The sequence below is a fragment of the Ambystoma mexicanum genome, chromosome 11 (assembly GCF_040938575.1).
Source record: "Ambystoma mexicanum isolate Mex_15411 chromosome 11, UKY_AmexF1_1, whole genome shotgun sequence".
NCBI classification, from domain to species: Eukaryota; Metazoa; Chordata; class Amphibia; order Caudata; family Ambystomatidae; genus Ambystoma; species Ambystoma mexicanum.
Window position 1 is genome coordinate 437926686 of NC_090934.1, and position 17926 is coordinate 437944611.

Here is a 17926-nt window from a genome sequence, read left to right on the forward strand (position 1 = left end):
GATCATGGACCCTGGATTGTTTATCTGTATATAGTTGACTTTTGGATTTTCATTTTTTTTAATGATTTCCCCATGGAGAAATGGTTTTCGATTTTAATTTTCCATTGGATTTACTTTTGTGGACTTTGACTTTGGATACCTTTCCTTTGCATTATGATTTGTGGTTTTGCATTATTTCACGTACCTGCTGTTTTGTTTTATTTTTTATTTCCATTATTGGTTGTTTATTTTTGATTCAATTTATGTTGCTTTTAATACATATTTTTTCTTCAAACTTCAATGTGTAGTATCATCTCATTGGTTTCATGCATATCATGATATGGGTTTTGACATTCACTGACTCCCATTGGGTGTATGTGAGGGACATGTGTTCATTTCCAAACTTGCAATTGGGGTTCTATCATGTTTTTGCCATTTCTAAGTGGGTGGATGCAATACTCAGTTGGGTGTTTGGCATTTGGAGGCTGACCATAAGGGCCAGGGATCTAGATTGTGGTGACATGTTGGTTGGGGGACATGAGTGGGGGCCTGGTGGAGGCTGCCCCTGCACTGCTGGGGGGTGGGGGTGATGGTAGACATGAGTGGGGGCCTGGTGGAGGGTGCCCCTGACTGCTGGGGGGTGGGGGTGGTGGGAGACATGAGTGGGGGCCTGGTGGAGGCTGCCCCTGCACTGCTGGGGGGTGGGGGTGATGGTAGACATGAGTGGGGGCCTGGTGGAGGGTGCCCCTGGATGCTGGGGGGTGGGAGTGGTGGTAGACATGAGTGGGGGCCTGGTGGAGGCTGCCCCTGCACTGCTGGGTGGTGGGGGTGGTGGGAGACATGAGTGGGGGCCTGGTGGAGGGTGCCCCTGGTGGCTGGGGGGTGGGGGTGGTGGTAGACATGAGAGGGGGCCTGGTGGAGGCTGCCCCTGCACTGCTGGGGGGTGGGGGTGATGGTAGACATGAGTGGGGGCCTGGTGGAGGGTGCCCCTGGATGCTGGGGGGTGGGGGTGCAGGGGGACATGTGTGGGGGCCTGGTGGAGGCTGCCCCTGCACTGCTGGGGTGTGGGGGTGGTGGTAGACATGAGTGGAGGCCTGGTGGAGGGTGCCCCTGGATGCTGGGGGGTGGGCGTGCAGGGGGACATGAGTGGGGGCCTGGTGGAGGCTGCCCCTGCACTGCTGGGGGGTGGGGGTGGTGGGAGACATGAGTGGGGGCCTGGTGGAGGGTGCCCATGACTGCTGGGGGTGGTAGTAGACATGAGTGGGGACCTGGTGGAGGCTGCCCCTGCACTGCTGGGGAGTGGGGGTGGTGGTAGACGTGAGTGGGGGCCTGGTGGAGGGTGCCCCTGGATGCTGGGGGGTGGGGGTGGTGGGAGACATGAGTGGGGGCCTGGTGGAGGCTGCCCCTGGATGCTGGGGTGTGGGGGTGCAGGGAGACATGAGTTGGACATGAGTGGGGGCCTGGTGGAGGCTGCCCCTGCACTGCTGGGGGGTGGGGGTGATGGTAGACATGAGTGGGGGCCTGGTGGCGGCTGCCCCTGCACTGCTGGGGGGTGGGGGTGATGGTAGACATGAGTGGGGGCCTGGTGGAGGGTGCCCCTGGATGCTGGGGAGTGGGTGTGCAGGGGGACATGAGTGGGGGCCTGGTGGAGGCTGCCCCTGCACTGCTGGGGGTGGGGGTGGTGGGAGACATGAGTGGGGGCCTGGTGGAGGGTGCCCCTGACTGCTGGGGGGTGGGGGTGGTAGTAGACATGACTGGGGGCCTGGTGGAAGCTGCCCCTGCACTGCTGGGGGGTGGGGGTGGTGGTAGACATGAGTGGGGGCCTGGTGGAGGGTGCCCCTGGATGCTGGGGGGTGGGGGTGGTGATAGATATGAGTGGGGGCCTGGTGGAGGGTGCCCCTGGATGCTGGGGGTGGGGGTGCAGGGGGACATGAGTGGGGGCCTGGTGGAGGCTGCCCCTGCACTGCTGGGGGTGGGGGTGATGGTAGACATGAGTGGCGGCCTGGTGGAGGGTGCCCCTGGATGCTGGGGGTGGAGGTGGTGGTAGACATGAGTGGGGCCTGGTGGAGGCTGCCCCTGCACTGCTGGGGGGTGGGGGTGGTGGTAGACATGAGTGGGGGCCTGGTGGAGGGTGCCCCTGGTGGGTGGGGGGTGGGGGTGGTGGTAGACATGAGAGGGGGCCTGGTGGAGGCTGCCCCTGCACTGCTGGGGGGTGGGGGTGATGGTAGACATGAGTGGGGGCCTGGTGGAGGGTGCCCCTGGATGTTGGGGTGTGGGGGTGGTGGTAGACATGGGTGGGGGCCTGGTGGAGGGTGTCCCTGGATGCTGGGGGTGTGGGGGTGGTGGTAGACATGAGTGGGGGCCTGGTGGAGGCTGCCCCTGGATGCTGGGGGGTGGGGGTGGTGGGAGACATGAGTGGGGGCCTGGTGGAGGCTGCTCCTGCACTGCTGGGAGGTGGGGGTGATGGTAGACATGAGTGGGGGCCTGGTGGAAGGTGCACCTCGATGCTGGGGGGTGGGGGTGCAGGGGGACATGAGTGGGGGCCTGGTGGATGCTGCCCCTGCACTGCTGGGGGTGGGGGTGATGGTAGACATGAGTGGGGACCTGTGGAGGGTGCCCCTGGATGCTGGGGGTTGGGGTTGGTGGTAGACATGAGTGGGGGCCTGGTGGAGGGTGCCCCTGGTGGCTGGGGGTGCAGGGGGACATGCGTTGGTGGGCAGTAGTGCAAGGTGACATGTGGGTTGGCTTGGGGGCATGGCCATGGTGGATGGGGTGCCTGCGGGACATGTGCAGGGTAGGCCCCTGTGGTGTGGGCCACCTGCAGGGGCCATGGAGGGTGTAGAGGGAACACCTGGGAGGACCCACACGTGCAATTCACGTGTGGTGCTCCCCGCGCTCCCCTGGAATACACGTACCCTGATGGAATCGCGTGTGATACTTCCTGCGCACCCCTGAAATACACATACCCTGCTGCTTTTGCGTGTGATACTTCCCGCGCACCCCTGGAATCCACGTACCCTGCTGCTTTTGCGTGTGATACTTCCCACGCACCCCTGGAATACACGTACCCTGCTGTTTTTGCAAGTGATACTTCCCGCGCACCCCTGGAATACACGTGCCCTGATCGAATTGCGTGTGTTACTTCCTACGCACCCCTGATGTACACGTACCCAGGACAATTGCGTGTGGAACTTCCCGCGAACCACTGAAATACACGTTCCCCGCTTGGCGTTTGCTGTTTGGCAGCCCTGTGAACTGGTCCAGGGTTAGCGCAGCCCTTTGCAATGATTTGGGGATTTTGAAGGCTTTTCCTTGCGCGAGGGCGTTCTTGCGGTCGTAACTGGCACTGCTGCAGGTTTGCGGCGCCACTCTGCGCCACGGCTGGTTTTGGAGGCTAAAATCCATGAATACGCTGTGCGATGAAAAGGATTTTTTCGCACGCGGCTGGCGCAGTGTATCGCACGGGGACACTCTGCGCCAGCCGCGTGCGCCATTTTTGTGCGAATATCTATGAATTACCCTGTATATCTTTAATGCACTAGGAATCAAGTAATGAACACAACAAGAATGTGGCAAAGAAAAGAATACTTTTGAGTTGTTTTGGAACAGAAAGCACTATGGTTAGAGGTTCCCCCTGCAACACCCCTCAACCCACCAACAGGTAATTTAAATAGATGTGAGGAGAGAGCAGGTATTTAGGAATAATGCAGACCAAACAGAATATCACTCCCACCTTTCCCCTTAAACACAAGGGAAAAACAGATTTGACTTTTCAACTGCAGAATGGTTTTGAAATTGGCTGAGCAAAAACACTAAATATGTTAAAAAATCCTTAAATTATTATACATTTCTACAGGAGCCACTTGGGACAGATGCAAGAAAGCACAAGCAATGCTTTAATCAAAAGAAAACAATTGGAATCTCAAAGTTCAAGCGGGAAATAATTTAAAGGTAATTCACACGTGTAAAACTTTTCTAAATGGAAATTTGCGGCAAACGTTTACTCATGCAATGTTTGATATAACAGTTCAACCACACTATTTTCGAGTTGTAGATGCAGCTGAGGGTGTTAGGTACCAGTGGGAGTTGAAATTCTGCTTCTATCTTAAAAACTGAGGGAGTTATGGAGTTTTTAGTGAGAGATGTTTATTGAAAATAAAGACACAAATTTGGATAAGGACTTCAGTTTAGAATCAGAAAATATGGCTTATGCTTTTACTCAAGGCTAGAGTGTTTAGGCTAGGCAACCAAGTCGGGACAAAGTAATCTCTGATACTGATTCATGACTTCAGTAACGGATCCCCATCACCTTCCCCAGCGGCACCAGTCCAAAGACTCAAAGTGGGATTTATGGATCAGAGTTACACAAATAAAGATGACTATGAAAATGGCGCTTTAGCAACCAGACAGAATAAGATAGCACTAAAGATGTTTACACTGTTACTGGTTATGATAGTTCAAAGATTAGAGTGGAACAAGATAAAGCCGGATATACAATAGTTTCTATCGTCCTATTAATACTCACAATCCACTGGGATTTAAGATTTTTGGACAATCACGGTTCTGGTCAATGGATTGGATTTATCAGGAAAGACAGCACATCAGGCGCGGGAATGGATCAGCTAGGCCGGTCACGAAACTGTACAGGATCTGCCCTTCTTGTTTCTGGGTATTTCAAATCAGCGGGATGGCGAGTTCATCAGGCAGCAATTATGGTAGCAAGCCAGATAGTTTCAGGATGCTAGTTTCAGGATGGTTTCTCACACCACAGTGCTTCACCAGGTTGTGAGGATTTTGTTGAGGATTAATAGAGGATTGAGGCCTAGCTGAAAAGGGTTCAGCTACTGCTTGGCCTGGCCCTTGGCATCTGGATCTGGATCTGGATCTGGAAGGATGTTGAATGCTGGATGTTGAATGCTGGATCAGAGTGACTCCCTATGTGTTGTCAGCTGTCTCTATTTATCCTTTCAAATGACATCACAAAGATGGGCATATGGGCCGGCTTAACTAATCTTGCCCCTGTGACTTTGATTGGATCAGAGCCTCATCTCCGCCTTGCATTTGAGTGATTGGATCCAAGACAGATGTTGTCACATTTATCATTTGGCTTTTACCACCCCTAGCCACTAATATCAACATCGAATTTTGTCCTACATACATATTTATACATTTGTAACCTCTATAAAAATTACATACAAGGATTACATATTTTATGGAGTATCTGTTCATCAAAATCCCACAGCTGTGAGATCTTGTTTCGCCTTTTTGCAGCATTTTTTATCCATTTCACCATGAAACACTTTCCAAATGTTCTCCAAATTTCCACAATTATGTGTGTTTACCATAGGAATGTGTGTGCACAGTTTAACAATTCTAGCATAAATACAGTTCCCATAAAACCACATATATTGCCATTCCTGTTCCGAATATGCTACACATCTCCATCACATCTTGAAATGTAGCGTCAAAAATTAGACTAACAAATCTGCCCTTTTTTATATTTTTCACCATTTCTGATAACAAATTATGAGTCTCTAAAAATTGTTCATTACATTTTCTTAGAAGCAAATGGTCCGCCTTTCGTCTCTCTCTGGAACTCAAGGAGTAGCCCCCACCTTTGGGAATCTTCTGCAAGCCAAGTTTACGACCTCTTCAAACGTCCATTTCCTGGCCTGGAGAATCTGCCATTGTTCAGTCTCTGGCTGCGGACAAAAGTCTGTCCTACCCCACAATTACCATATGCCAGTGAGTATATGCTGAGAATAAGAAGTATCAGACTTGTTTGGTCATTGTGACGGGGCAAGAATTGGTAATGTGGGTTCCAGGGTCCAATACTTGTAGTCTTAGCCCTAGCGTAAAGACAGGAATTGTGCTAGTGCTTCTAACTCTTTAAATCCTAGCACTGGGCCAGTGCAAAATCCAGTGCACGTTGCTACCTAATGCCAATGAAAACAGTGCATTCATTTATTTCCACTTTATTTGCCTTTAAAATAGTTGCTCCTTTTAATCCTGATTTTCTTTGTGATAATACTGGCTGGAGATTGTTACTGTTTTTTTGTTTATGTGTTTATAATATGAATGATCCCAATCAAAATGAAATACAAATTAATTGATAAAACTTTTTTATTAATACATATTTCCTAATTATTTAACTTTTCACATAGGTTGAACTGAATGGTGTCGTTTAATTACATGATTTAAAAATCAAATTAAAAATGGCACATTGCATGAGAGAAGCTCTGTTATTAGGGGTAGTGGCAGCCTCAATATTTACGTGGTTGGCCAGGAAGACAGTTTTAAAAAGTGGGTTGTGAGTAGGGCCATGAGTGATCACCCATAATTCAGTACCTCCCAAATCTTCAAATGCCTAAATGCTTACAATCATGTGTGTCTTTCCTCTGCACACTTTGGCCTTGGCCACCCTCACATGTAAGCTTCTTCTCTGCCGCCAACTGACTTGAACAGGCTTTTGGCAAAGCCAATCGATTTGGTGTTTGAAGTTGTTCTTTGCATTTACAATTAGAAGTAAAAATGCAGTAAACACTTGGACTGTAGTGACCCTGTAATTCCAAGCATGTCTGCAGGTTACTGTTTGCAGGCACATAACATTACTTCTATACTTTGTAGAAATACCTCTCTTCAGTATGGTGTGTCAAAGTAATTTAACAATTTCTTTTACTAATTTTATGTGTTAGCAAATATTAACTTCCATACATGTGTGGAACTTTTAAATTAAGTATGGTGATGTCAGGGATTAGCTGGGGAGTTTGAGCAGGGGTGAGCTAGAGTGGGAAGGAGCAGGCTAGCATTGGCTGGGAGGCTGTGTGAGCTGGGGTTGGTGATGGTAGGCAAGGTTGAAGTAAGGTGACTTGGTGGTATGTTGTGGGAAAACAAGGGTAAGGAATAGGGTGGTCAGAAAGAGGTGAGGTGGGGGAGTAGGTGAGGAAGTATGTGGGAGTGAGCTAGGGTGAAGACAGAAAGGAGGCACAAGGTTGGTGAGGACAGCGAGGGAGTGGGGGATCAGAAACAGGGTGGGTGAGTGTGGGCAGAGAGGGCGCTAGGGTAGAAAGTCGGGCGGGGAGTGACTGATAGGTCAGAGAGGGGTCCTCAATGGGCTAGAAGGGATGGGTGATGGGGCACAGGGGGGTGAAGGAGAACAAAATTGGTGTTGCGCGCAAGAGGTTCATGGGTTTGGGGGAAGCAAAAGAGGGTTTCAGTGCTATGGGAGCACAAAAGATGGTTGGGTACTGGGGAAGCACAAAAGAGTGTCAGGGTGGAGGTAAGCACAAAATAGGGTTAGGAGGACAGTGAGAGAGAGATGAGCTCGAGAGGGTTAGTCAGAGGGAGAGACAGCAAGCGAGAGAACTATAGGCTTGGAGTGAAAGGGAGACAAAGATAGCAAGGGAGATGGTAAGGGGGAGTGAGATAGAGTGTCTCCGTGGATGGTTGGGGTAGGCACAAGAGGACCAGGGTTCTGGGGTGCACAAAATAGGATCTGGGTTGAGGTGATGCATACAAGAGGGCTGTGGTGGTTGGGGGAGCACAAACAGGGATCAGGTACTGGGGAAGCACTTTTAGAGAGCTGGGGTAAGCACACAAGAGGATCAGGGTTTGTGGGAGTGCAAAAGAGGCAGAAGGGATGGCCTGGCTCATAGAGACAAACATGCCCTGAGCCAGGAAAATAGTCATGACCAACAGGGAGTGGCTGTGTGTGGATCTGGAGACAGAGAAAACAGGAGAAAAGGGGTCTGGAGGACAAGACAAGGGGTGAAAAGGGACTCTGGGGGTTCTGGAGGCTGAGGGAAGTCCTCTGGGGGATGAGGAAAGGGCTGTGAAAGGGCACCAAGGCCAAAGATAGGGACTGAAGAAAAGTATGAAAACGGTTCCGGAGGTCAGAGGGAAGGTCTCTGGGTGCCATGGGAAGGGCTCTGGAGGGTGAGGGACGTGCTCTGTGGGCCCAAAGGAAGGGCTCTGAAGACCAAGGAAATGGCTTTGGGGCCATGTGATGTGGTGTATGGTCTGAGGGAAGAGCTCTAGGGGCCGACGGAAGGGCTCTTGTTAGCAATGGAAGGGGTGAAAAGGGGTTACGGAGAACAAGAATGGAGTGAAAAGTTTCTCTGTGGGCCCTGGAAAGGGCTCTGGGGGAAAAGAGGTCTGAGGGATGGGCTCTGGGGCCGAGGGAAGGAGTGAAAAATGCCTTCGGGAGCTGACAGGCATTAGGGGCCAAAGGAAGGGTTCTGGGGTCGGAGAAATGGGCACAACGGATCGAGTGCTAGGCTGAAAATAGGAACTGGCGGCCAATGAAAGAGGGGAAAAGGGGCACATGGGGAGATGGAAGAGGTCTAGGGGCCATGGGAGGGGCTGAAAAGGGGCACTGGGGGCCAAGGAAAGGAGGGGAGAAGGGCTCTGGGGGCTGAAGAAAGGGATCCGGGGGCCAAGGGAAAGGTTCTGGGGCCTAAAGTAAAGGCTGTTGGTGACAAGGGAAGAGCTCTATGTGTCAGGGGAAATGCCTAACAGGGCACTGGGGCAAGGAAAAGAGGGGAAAAAGGAGCTGGGGCCTGAAAAAGGGGTGACAAATAGGTATTGGGCCAAGAACGACGAAGCAATCACCTTTTCTACCCACCTTAGATCATGTCCATTCCTCATTCTCATGCTGCGGATGATATCAATATCCTGGGGATGACGTCAACATCCTCAAACCAGAGACCAGATGGCCATTTTAGGATCACGGAACCCCTCCCCCTCCCCTGATTAAAGTACTTTACAGGCCCAAAATATTGCATGATCTTAGAACCAGGAACTGCTTCCTTAGAAGGGTGGGGCTGAGTACTAGCAAATGGAGGTTCGCCCTGCTGCTGAAAGGGATGAAACCACATGGTTTCCAAAAGGACTTGCGATTGGCACAGTTTTTAAAATACATCCCTTCATTGGATTAAATGGCTACAGGCTACAAATATGAACACTTTGCGATGAAGCAAGTCCATGCCCGTGAGTTGTCAGTTACCATGCCAACCAGATAGCCTGATTCTCACCATTCCTGCTTCACTCTTTTTTGTTAGCAATGCTTTGCCATGTAGGTGGCGTTAGCGCCACCGAATATGCCAAAACCAAAAACCGTGGAAAGAAACGGAAGCATAGGTGTCAGTGCTGATAATTTACTTGTGCTGTGAAGTCAACAGAACATCTTTTTGAAATCATGCGCGGTAACTACAGGTCTACACGCAGCAAGCAAACATGTATCTGTATCTTTCCAGAATCTGCACATATGGCTGGTAGGTTGCACACATTTTGCTGCAGGAGGTGCATTAACCCACTGGATTTTCAAATATCCCCTCTTCCTCTGAAACCAGGATGCTGAATATCTATTTCACATTACTTTTGCTCATTAGATCCATCAATAACTCTAATTCAGAAGATGTCGAGTTCCATAGAGAAATGCTAATCATCCAGCGACGTGAGCTATTGAAAAACTGTGTAGAGCAGTTAAGTCTTTGATTTCATCATAGGGGGTATTTTGATGTGGGCCAGTAGCTCTCTTCTCTCTCAAGTTTGACATTTGACAGGCTTTTGCTGTTGCACCCCTTTCCCATCTGCGCCTCGGACTCATAAGTGCTGCCTTCTACCTGTAACGTCCTCAGTTCGACCCGGTGGTCGGCTCTGCAAAGGTCTGTTGTGTTCAAGAACAATAATTGGCAAAGCCAACAGTTTTTTCAAGTCTAAAACCATGCTGACCTTCTTCCTGGTCCCAGGTCCCAGGCAGTTGAGGGGTGGACTGTATGGCCAAAGAACGACTTCACTCACTGTCATGGCACTCACTTAACCCCACCCACTGCCGGTCCCTGTGTATTTCAGTGTACACGTTCTTTTGAATGCCACATTTCTGTGTGCTAAAGCCCCATATACCAGTCAGCTCACTAGCCAAAATGTAAACATGCAAACCACTGCGTGATACAATCTCTGTTCCAATCAGGAGCTATGCTATGGTGCACTGTTGGGCGTTAGGATGGGGCAATGCTCCAAAAAACTGGCACGCACTACCACCAGAACTCAGAAAAGAGACATCATGCTCAGTGTTCTGTAAGGCTCTCAAAACACAACTTTTCCACTAGCCCCTGTTGTGTGCATGGGGGCGGTGTCAGGCCCCACGCTATCATTCACTCATGCGCTCCGCATTCGCACAAGGAGACACGCCGGAGACGTGTGGTTGCTCGGGTCCCCGGCGCAAACTGCCGGCGGGCTGTCTTTATTTTACACTGCGCATGCGTGAGCCTCGTCATCGCTCACGCATGCGCGCACTCACGTATTACTACGCAACATCCCTCCTTTTCCCCCCAAACAGTAAACTTTAACAAACATTTTATTTAACAGTGCACTCTTCAAAGCTTATCTGTCCATAACGTACTGGCTATGAGGCCGGGTCCGTAATGAAGACCTGGAACCGCTGCGGCGGCTTGCGACCCGCCCGGCTCGGGTACCTGCGTGCCTCGGCCTGAGGCACATCTTGTGTCCCTTGAGTCTCTGGAGGTTCATCGTGTCTCAGTGTCGGTCCTGCGTTCTGCTCTGGTCCTTGTGTGTCGGTCTCCTCTGTTTCTGCAGCTCTGATGCGCTTGAAGAACGAGACGTTCCTGGTGACTGTTCCTCACGCATTGGCGGCGGTAACCATCGATCCTTTGACATGTGTCACTCCCAGGGGCTGCGTTTCATATGGTAGCGACAACTTCCCTTATGCACTCCTGTTTCACACCAGCACAGTGTCGCCCACGGCAATCTCTTTCTCTGGGAGTCTCCTTCTGATTGCCTCCCTTTCATTTTGAGCGGCTCTCTCCATTTGCACGTGTTCATTATCAATTTCTCCCGGATGACGACCTTCAACTTCCGGGAACAACCCTCTTGGTATATGCTTGAAGAGTGCCTCTGCTGGGGCGAACCCAGTGGATTGATGCGGGGTCGAGCGGTATTCTCGAAGGTTGCGTCGGAGGTCTTCACCCCATCCGCCGATATGCGAAACACTTTGTTGAGCGTTCGCATGAAGCGCTCCACCTCTCCATTAGCCCTCGGCCAGAGGGGGGTGACTTTCCTGTGTCGTATCCCTCTTTCTTCACATTAGCGGGCAAATTGTTGTCCCTTGAATGGTGCCCCATTATCCGAACATATCTCCATGGGAAACCCATGTGTGGCGAACATTTTCTCCAAGGCCATGATGGTGTGGTCACTGGCCGTGGATTCAACCAGCTCAACCTCTGGATAGCGCGACCACTGGTCCGTCACCGCTAGAAAGTATAACCCTCGGCCTGTGGACCCGAAGTCGGCATGAACCGTCCCCCATGGCTGGATTGGTGGACCCTTCTCCACAGGGCGTGCTGCTTGGCAGGGGATGCAAATTCTCACAAACCCCTCCACTCTGCTTTCCAGGTCAGGGAACCAGACTTTTAGTCTCAGACGTGCTTTCATCTTGGCCATCCCCTGGTGGCCATTGTGGGCGAGGTGTAGGACCTTGTCAACCAGTGTTCTTGGAATCACAATCTGGTGACCCCTAAGCAGGAGGCCATCCTCAGCCACGGACAACTCGTGTCACGCCCTCCAGAGGGCTTGCAGGTCTTTCTGTGCCCCTGCGTTCCTCCGGGAGTTATCCTGAAGGACCTCACGCCTTTCCCCACTTGCCATCGCAAGCTTTATCTTTATGAATGTCTTGTCCGTGTTGGATTCATCCACGATCTCCTGGCAAGCCAGGGCGACGGGTAGCGCCGACTCAACTGCTAGGTGAACTGCCTCTACGCCATCAGTCACCTTCATTGAGTCACGTGGTCACCCAGCGCCTGGATGGCGGGACGGATAGTCTGCTGGGTTGTCTGTACCCGGCCGATATAGTAGATTGACACCGTACTCCATTAGCAAAAGCATCCATCTTTCTATGTGAGGTGGTGTTTTGGACGAGGTCCCTGACAAGATCGGGATGAGTGGTTTGTGGTCCGTTACGACGACTACTGGTGTTCCCAAAAGGTAGATCCGGAAGTGCCTGCACCCCCATAGTATGGCCAAAGCCTCCCGTTCAATTTGGGAGTACCGCTTCTCTGTCTCGGTGAGAGCTTTTCTGGCATAGGCGATGGGTCTCATGGTCCCCTGATTGTCTGCCTGCATGAGGTCTGCTCCCAGTCCTACGGGGCTGGCGTCAACAAAGATTTCTGACTCACGGTCAGGGTTGAAATAGGCCATTGTTTCTTGTCCCGACAGGGCATTCTTGATGTCGTTGAACGCCCTCTGTTCCTTACCGCTCCAGTTCCATGCAGCGTCATTTCTGGTGAACGCTCTCAGGGGGTCCGACAAGGAGGCTAAATCGCGGATAAAACGACCACAATAAGTAATTTCCGCTAGTGAGGTTGGCGGGGTCGCTTCTCGGATGTCCTTTACCTTTTCGGGATCCGGCGAGGTGCCCCCAGCATGGAAAACAAATCCAAAAAACTCCAACCTATCCTTTAGGAACTCACATTTTTCTTTGTGTAGTGTTAAACCGAGGTCACACAGCCTTTCAAGGGTGTTCTGCAGGCGCTTTAGGTGTTCCGCCTCCGATCGGGCAAACACTAGGATATCGTCCGACATGTTGATCACCCCCTTGAGTCTAGACAGGGCCCCCATGATGGCATTCTGGAAGACCTCTGCCGCAGACGAGATCCCAAAACTGAGTCTTTTATATTGATATAACCCCTCATGAGTCGTAAAGGTCATAATGTATCTTGACTCGGGGAAGAGCTCTAACTGGTGATACCCAGATCTCAAGTCCAGTTTTCAAAATACTTTGCTCCCAGGAGTTCTCCAATAATGTCGTCCAAGGTGGGCATTAGGTGGCGTTCTCTTTTAATTGCTATGTTGGGCAGGCTCATGTCCACGCAGATGGGTACTGCACCCGGCTGCTTGGGCTTTGGGGCCACCACGATTGGAGAGACACACGGGGTGGGGCCTTCCACCCTTTCAATGATGTCCCGGTCAATTAGGGATTGTAATTCTTTTTCCACCTGTGCCCTCAGATGGAATGGGATGCAGCAGTGTTTGAGTGCTGTCGGTCTCACTGACCCATCGATGTGGAGGCGTATCGGGTCGGCCTTCAGTTTCCCTAAGCCTCTGAAAATCGTCTCAAAACGCTGCAGTAGATTCTCTAGGTCGGCGCGGTAAACAGCATATGAGAAATGTACAATGTTTAGTGCCTCAGCTGCGGCACAACTCAGAAGGGAGTGTGGGCTCACGCTTGTGACAAAGAACCTTGCTCTTATTTTGTTCTGCCCATGAGTTACTGGAGCCACGAACACTCCTTGGATGGGAAGAGGTGTGTGTCCTCCGAAGGCGTATATGCGTGCTGTGGATTCTGCCAAGCCTGGCTGACCAGGGAGTGCGTTCTAGTGTTCAGTCGCCAGCACACAGACGGATGCTCCAGTGTCTATCAAGACTGGCGTGGGTGTTTCCCCAATGTTCACCGTGCATATGGGTTGTCGTCTTCTTCCTGGGCCCTTGGCTATGCTTGAGATGAAGAAGATTTCATCCTCCTCCTCATCCTCCTCGGCGATGTTTAGATCTTGCATGCCTTGTTCGATGGACGACACTCCCCTTATTCTCCGAGTGTTGCTTCTGCCAATCCTCTCGGGCCCTCTAGATGCTGCGACGGGTGTCGTTGCCCTGCACACCCTAGCGTAGTGTCCTGGTGTGCCACACCGGCCACATACACTCGATTTGGCTGGACAATCACCCACGTGCGGCAGGTCATACCCGCAGTATTGACACGATGGGGCGTTGCCATGCCCCGTGGGGCTCACACCACCTCTTGACGCCCATCTTGCCTTTCCTGGGGTGGAGCGTCCGATTGCAAACGCTTCATCTTCCTTTCTCCCGTATTTGTGGCTGCGTCCATCTTCGCTCCCCTGGTATCGGCCAGTTCGTACACTCTCCCCGTGTCCAAGATCTGTTGCACAGTCAAACCTGGTTCTCTCAGGACCTGTCTCCTCAGTTTTCCCGAGCTGCAACCCTGCAACAACTGGTTCAGAATCATCTCCTCTTTGTTCCCCCATCTACAGGAGCTTGCCAAAATTCTGAGCCGCGCACAGAATTGGTCCAACGACTCCTCCTCATGTTGCTTCTCCGCGCTCATGACAAACCTGTCAAAGTCGACATTTGCCATGGGAAGAAAGTGATCTTTGAGTGCTTGTTTCACAGCATCATATGTGGCGACCACAATGTTCAAAGAGTCATACATTTTGTGGATCTCCGCCCCTGCTGAGTACACCATGGTGGCAATCCTTTCTTCATCATCCGTAATCCTTGAGGCCCTGAAGAACATCTCCAACTTCTTTACCCACAGGAGCCATTTAGGTCCCAGTTTGGATGGACGGCCCATGGTATCGAATTCAGGCATGGGAGCTAGTGTACTGGTCATCCTGCATGGGATGGGGGCAAGGGCGCCTTCCTGATCATCTTCTATCCCCATTCTGGAGCGTGTTACTCACAGGTAGTTGTCGAAATTCTGCAGTGATTGAGGTTCTGGTCAGCCTAGTCCACTTGTGGCGTGGTTCCTTCTTCCTGCACTTCTTCTCACCTCCAGGCAGTATGCCACAGCCTTGCAGCTGCAGAGGCTGTGGGAGTTCCAAAAATTGATGCTTTACGGTGCAGATTGCAGATGGCGCACGAGCACCCTCACGGACCGCAACCACTGCACTCCGCGTGCGATCCAAAATGGCCGTCGGCCACAAGTGTGGGTCCGTGTCGACATGGAGCAGCGTTCGCCTCCTCGAACGCTATCGGAGCGGAGGACTGCTCCAGCAGCGTCCTCATCGCCAGTGTTGTGTGCATGGGGGCGGTGTCAGGCCCCACGCTAGCATTCACTCATGCGCTCCGCATTCGCACAAGGAGACACGCCGGAGACGTGTGGTTGCTCGGGTCCCCGGCGCGAACTGCTGGCGGGCCGTCTTTATTTTACACTGCGCATGCGCGAGCCTCGTCATCGCTCACGCATGCGCGCACTCGCATATTACTACGCAACAGCCCCTGTCCCACATTTGCATCCTTCCATAAAATGTGAAAACAGAATGTGGCTTTTTGACACCTTCTGTGAACTGTTTTTAAAATGTACTCTAACTGTTGTTCGTCGAAGCAAGTATCATGTAACAGGGCCACGATGCCCAAGGGCTGCTGAGCGCTTTATAAATTCAAATAAATAAAATAAAATAAATAAAATGCATAACATGAGCTCTAACCACCAAGAGATGGGGTAGAGTGTGCTAATATAAGAGTGGCACTCCATTTCAGAGAGGGGTTTTGGCGGGGTGTGCCCTTTAGTGTTTGCTCGTGGTACTTGGTGAGTAAAGATCCATTTCATGCAGATCTCATGATGCTCCTCTGTATATAGTGGGTTGCCCTGCATTAGGCACACACTTTTCCATGCATCCACTGGTAGTAAGTGCCATGGAACATGAGGTTAAAAGCTAGAAACAAGCCAAGCAGCCTCACTGCCCCGAAGAATAAGGCAAGAGGTAACTGGAAGTAGTCACTGGTTAGCAACATGCTTGGATGAAGATGTGAACACTGCAGATGCTTCCTAAAGGTAACGTTTTCCAGCTAAGCGCAGGCCAGGAGCTTGTTAATGGGTGGCTACCAGTCAATCGGATCCTAACTACCAAGGACATATTATGTACAATTCAAGATGACATGCATGCATTCTCTCTGCGTCCTTTAACATGAATTATGTTCTCTGCCTTACGACCTTGGACATGCTTATTTGTTTTTTTTGGGAGTGCCCATCAGATCTTCCGGGACAAACACCCCAGGGTCATTTCCTCGTGCCAGCGTCAATAGGCATGTGGGTGAGTTCGACTGGCTTTTTCTGGTGAACTTTAAGCCTCTGTTTGTCTCAGATTTTGAGATTATGTAGTTAGGGAAAGGAGGGGGATTATTTTAGTGCAGGGATACGTCATGTTATGTGGTCACTGGCTGTGCACGACGACCTATCTATTCCATGCAAGAGATATGTCCTAGACTCTCTGTAAACTATGATGCATGCGACAAGCTCTGTCATTTCCTCTGATGGTGGCGTGTGGTCCTGCATGACACAACCTTGTGTCGAGTACGAGGTTTGTCACGGTTTGCCATCTACTGGTAATTTGTGGTATTGAATGTGATACGATTTTCTCCAGTATGACATTATGCACTATCCCCTGGTAGTATGTGACACATAATAAATACATACTAGTTCAGAAAGGACAAACGAGCTGGTGTGCCTTCTAGGGGTCCTGCGAGGAACTGCACGAATCAATGCAGCTATATGTCATGATTACGCTGAGATGTGTGGCTTTGTCCATTATTGGAAGGGCATGAACGGAAGGAGATGACTGCATATGTTACTTCAGGCCCATTATAAAGCACTCGGAAGCTTCCTTGGCCATGTTGTCTTATCAACATTCCCAATGCCATCTCCTCCTTTTAGGGCACCATGATACAATGACATTTGTACTAAGAAAAAAACATAAATAATAAACACCTAAAATCATCAATGTAATTTAGAAACTATGAGTGAGGGCCCCGCAGCTGTTGCATTCATCGCAAAGGATAGAATCACGACCTAGAATGACTGTGCCTTCAGGTAAATCTTTCCAAGGTTTGCAAGAGTGAAATGTGCAAGATGAAAAATCTATCCCAGGCCCGCGTGGTGCAGGTGGGGGCGCAGGAGGAGGCTGAGAAGAAAGGCTGGTCGAGGATGCGAGGAAGAGACGAGTGAATCCAGACAGGTCTCATTAGGATGCATAGTGGCAAACTCGGCCTGTGGCATGTCTTCTTCATTCCTATCCCTGCTGGGGCTGACTTGCCTCTGCCACACATGCGTGGGAGGCAAGCACGTACTGCTTCTAAAAAGTACCCCCACCTGTGGGGAGCAGCCGCAGGTGTTTCAGGGGCTAAACTAATTGCGTTGTCAATACATGTTTCTCCCCAGCGTTTCAGGTGTGGGCAGTACCTTGTGCCTACTGACAACACTATTCAGCAGTGCAGGTAAAGGACACTAGGACTGTTCACTTGTACCACAGTTGGGTCAAAACAAACTATCACCAAATATGAGAACTGGGAGCAGCGTGTGTATGTCTGACCAAGTTTCCAGTTATTGGTCAATTGTGTCTGGATGTGAATACAAGTGTGCACATCTTTCTCTGACTGGCTGTCAATGCCTGCTGTGTGAATCCAAGCTTTCCAAGAACAGGGTGGGAGGTTGTGTGCTGGATAAATCATCTATCCCTTTTCGCATCATTATTTGTGGCGAACGTCAGCAGACATGCATATTTAGAGTGACCATTGGCTAGGAAAAGCCCACTTATATATGTGAATGCTGCTGAAAAGAATTGTGAAAGGTGCATTTCCACCTGAAACCCTCCCACAGAGCTCCAGTCAGCTATCCAACCATTGCCTTGTTCCAAGACAACAAGGCCCTGATTTATGGATTTATCTGCCTGGAAAACCGGGACATTGCGTGCCATTCTGCATGCAAAACCATGAATGTCGATTCATGGAATCGACTGCACAGGACATTTCCTGAACTTGTGTGGAGTTTGGGCAGGCCTGGTATGTCCGTATGAGCGGAACAGCGCCTTGCGTGAGACTCCTCGCACAGTGTGGGCCGGGCATACACAGAGGCCCAAATAGGGGGTGGAACATGCAGAATGAGGAAGAACTTGGCAAGATGTGAGCGTGTTGACGGATGGTCCACTGCTAAACAATCACATGCACATTCCCACGCGTTGGGAAAAGGTACATGCAAACCCCATGATCCATCCGCCACACGATAGCAGGTGTAAACTTCAATGAGCATAGGAACTGATGCATATAAAGCACGCAATGCACACCAAACCAACATCTACATCCACGATGAACGCAGCAATATTAGAAGCTATCATGCAGGAGGAGGATGCCATGGGCCCAGATC